The sequence below is a fragment of the Panthera pardus genome, unplaced genomic scaffold, assembly GCF_024362965.1.
Source record: "Panthera pardus isolate Hobbes unplaced genomic scaffold, ASM2436296v1 HiC_scaffold_6, whole genome shotgun sequence".
Taxonomy (NCBI): domain Eukaryota; kingdom Metazoa; phylum Chordata; class Mammalia; order Carnivora; family Felidae; genus Panthera; species Panthera pardus.
The window spans coordinates 120,351,383-120,355,303 of record NW_026526991.1 but is presented as its reverse complement, the minus strand read 5'-3'; the positions used below and the strand labels follow the sequence as shown (position 1 = coordinate 120,355,303).

General features: G+C 44.8%; 1 non-coding gene across 1 annotated transcript; it reads right to left on the bottom strand.

Moving 5' to 3' along the window:
* Positions 1-3,557: 3,557 nt before the first annotated feature.
* Positions 3,558-3,664, bottom strand: LOC128775124 (U6 spliceosomal RNA). Its single transcript, XR_008419776.1, has one exon. It is a non-coding gene; the product is annotated as a U6 spliceosomal RNA (small nuclear RNA).
* Between the last annotated feature and the right edge of the window lie 257 nt (positions 3,665-3,921).

The following is a 3,921-nucleotide window of genomic DNA, read 5'->3' as shown; positions in this document are numbered from 1 at the left end:
AGATAGGGATCTTCTTCACGAAGCTCTTTAATTCCAGAGGACCCTCTTCTTAACAAATCCTTGGCATGTTTTTCTTAGAAATGAGGAAGATGTTCCACAGTTATTTTTAAATCTTTGGGTTAAGTATGTTCACCGTGTGTCGGTTCCTTTGTCTAATACCGACACATCTTAGATTTAGTAGGTTTCAACCCCATCTAGACCATTATCTGTCGTTTGACTGCTTGGTCATCAAGTAGATTGCTTTACGATCTGATCTGATGGTTAATAGACTACCAGACTAACCAGGGACTGCAAGACAAATGGTTCTTAATGGGCGTCATTGTGTCGTGCTCTAGGACTTGCCGTGGCTCCCCATTGCCCTTTGAGTCCACTGAGACTTTTGGCCTACGCTTTTATTCCCCTCCCTCACGCAGGCTCCTGGCTTCGAGTGCTGCGTTTCAGGCCTCAGCCCCTGTCTGCCCAGGGGCCTCGACCCCGTGGGGAGCTCACAAGGCGAAATGTACTTCACTTCTCACAGCCAGCCCGCTGTGGCAACCAAATGAAGACATGCTCAATCACTTTGTAATTAACACACCATTCAGTGGCCTGACGGGCACCACACATTCTGAAAACCAAAGACAGGCTTTGGAATTACCGTTTTCAAGGGTGGAAAGGAAAGAAGGAAAAATAAAAAAGCTTTAAATGAGGACTGTTTACATTTGCCAGCATTTCTACCTGTAATAAAAAAGAAAAACAAAACAAAACAAAACAGAACAGAAGCAGCCTCGTGAAAAACAGCCTGTTCAAAACCACTGAGCTATATTAAAATACACACCAGCACAGACGTTCTGTCACTTTAAAAATGTTTTGAATCCCTGATGCCAAGCAGGATGCTGGGGGCTTCTGGCAGCCAGCACCAAGTGTTGGGAAAACATAAAACAACAAAAAACAAAAAAACGCCCTCCACGTTGACTCAGCCAAAATAAACATTCCATTACTCCCATAATAAAGACAACTTCTTGATCGAGCGGATGAGATTCCAGGTAGCTAGCTTTCCAGGTCGTACCGTGTAGGCAATTTTTCAGAGACACTTCCCAGCCGTGTGCATAAGAAAGTGTTGAATTCAGTTGGCTGGACGGAGGTTAAAGGAGAAAGACAGCACTGGGAGTTAGGGTACGAGGTGCTATCCGGGAATGTGTTGGACGATTAAACCCAAGGGCTCGGGTGCAGTGGACTAGTTGCTTCCTGACAATGCCCAGAAGCTTCAAATGAAACTAATTGCTGGAAATGTGAGAGGACTGTGTCCAGGGCACATGCTAAAAAAAAATCTCAGGCTGGTTTGTAGCATGTTTTGTTTATTTTTTTAAACATTTATTTTTAATGTTTGTTTATTTTTGAGAGAGAGAGAGACGTGCAAGCAGGGGAGGGGCAGACAGAGAGGGAGACAGAAGATCCAAAGCGGGCTCTGCGTGGACAGCAGAGAGCCCAATGTGGGGCTGGAACTCACAAACCGTGAGCTCATGCCCTGAGCCAAAGTCTGACGCTTCACTGACTGAGCCACCCAGACGCCCCTGTAGGACTTTTTAAAAAGAAGAAGGGAAGGGAAGTGGGAAGGAGGGAGAGAAAGGGAAAGGGAGGGAGGAGGGGAAGAAGGAAGAGGAAAGAAGAAAGGAAAGGAGGAAGGAAAACAGGGAAAAGCAATGAGGTTTGCTTCCCAGTTCACAGGTTCCGCAATCACCCATACATTCCTCAGATTTTATCTTGTTTCATTCTTGTCAGAACCTTGGGATTTTAGAGTTTTTATATGTATTTTTTTTTCTTTAACAAGGAAATGAACACATAGAGATTGAATGACTTTCCCAGGATGACCCGGCAAACAGGTGAAGGAGTGGGGACCACAGCCAATCCTAATGATCAAAGCCGAGAGAGCCTGTTGTGCATTGTGGAATGTGCCCACGTGCCTCTTGCCGGGGTCCCTCTGCTCTCACGTTGCTGTTCAAGTCCCCACATGGGATGTTTAGAGAAGATCTTTCTGAAGCCAGGGGCATGGACTTACTGATGCCCAGACGTCCTTGGCCACATCGTGGCTCACTTGTGATCCTAAAAATGCACAGTGAGCCTCTCTGGAAACAGTCCCCTGTGCGGGAAGTGGGGATTGGGCTCCATTTCTTGTCCTTGGGCAGTTTTCATTCCCAAATGTTGGGAAAGGTCATAAAAGAAAAGAATGGTCGCGGATGGTCTGTCTTCCTAGGGAGATCTCACTGCTTGACAACCAGGGGCCCTCCCCCCCGCCGGGGGCTGTGTGGACTGCACCGGAAGTCCAGTCACAGAGAGCTCTGAATGTAGGTGACTTCTTCCAGGAGTCTGTACCGTAGGCTCCCCATCCCCTAATCTTCTGGGCTCCAAACTCGGTTGGCATCTACACCTCTCAGTCCCTTACGGTAAGCAGGGGACGGAGGCTGGGTGGGGGGGAGGCTTTGGGGTAGGTTTCTCTCTCTGATATTCAGATCACCTCCTGAAGGAAACCTGGTGCCATTTTGGCTCTACAGTTATTTAATGTGGTGAAGAGTTGCCGTAGCAACATGATTTCTGCACCGGGTTGACATAAATTCATGCTTGCCTGATTTGTAAAGAAAAATTGGACATTCGATCTCCACCGGAGAATCTATACATAGGAACAGACACTAGCTATGAATCCCGACCTTATTATTATTTTTTGACTTTTTTGTATGGGTTAGAACATACACGAGAATAAAGACACGTCTAACTAAGCTGCACGTGCCTCTTGCCAGCCTCATCAATGATCAACGTACGACCAATCATGTTTCATTTTTAGACTCCCTCCTTCTCCAGCCCTTACCCACTGTGTTATTTTTACATTAATCCCGGCTATCACATAATTTCATCCACAAATATTTCAGTATGAATCTCTGAAAGCTAAGGACTCCATTTTTAACAAATGATTCTCACATGAATAATAAATAAAACCTAGGCATAAAGGAAGGTTTCAGAATATAAATTCTGCCTTTCTCTCAAACCAAATTATTTAAACTGAATCTGTTCCCTTTCATTAATATCTCTACTTCAGACACTATTTATATTTTGGCTTCAGTTAGAATTGCACTATGTAGCAGGCAAAATTCCAAGTACTTTACATAAATTATGCCACTTAATGCTCACAACAGCCTTGAATGGTCAATACTAATATTATCCCATTTTACAGATGAGGAAAATGAGGCACAGTGAGGTTAGTGACTTGGCCAACATCAAACTCTTAGAATGTGTAAATGAGCAAACGCATCGTTGTTCGTTCCCAATCAGAGTTAATCTCACCATCGAAATGACTGTGCAGTGAGCTTACAATTTGTAGCTTATCAAGCTTGGCTGTACTTTGCATTTCCATACCTACTCTTTTTTTAAATTATTTTATTTTATTTTTTTTAATATGAAATTTATTGTCAAATTGGTTTCCATACAACACCCAGTGCTCATCCCAACAGGTGCCCTCCTCCATGCCCATCACCCACTTTCCCCTCCCTCCCACCCCCCATCAACCCTCAGATTGTTCTGTTTTTTAAAAAAATATGGAACGCTTCACGAATTTGCACGTCATCCTTGCGCAGGGGCCATGCGAATCTTCTCTGTAGCGTTCCAATTTTAGTATAGGTGCTGCCGAAGCGAGCACTAGTCTTTTTTTAATTTAAAAAAATTTTTTAATGCTTTATTTATTTTTAAGACACAGAGAGACAGAGCATGAGTGGGGCTGGGGCAGAGAGAGAGGGAGACACAGAATCCGAAGCAGGATCCAGGCTCCAAGCTGTGAGCACAGAGCCCGACGCTGGGCTCGAACTCACGAACTGTGAGATCGTGACCTGAGCCTAAGTCGGCCACTTAACCGACTGAGCCCGCCAGGCGTTCCCCATTTCTGTACCTACTCATAAG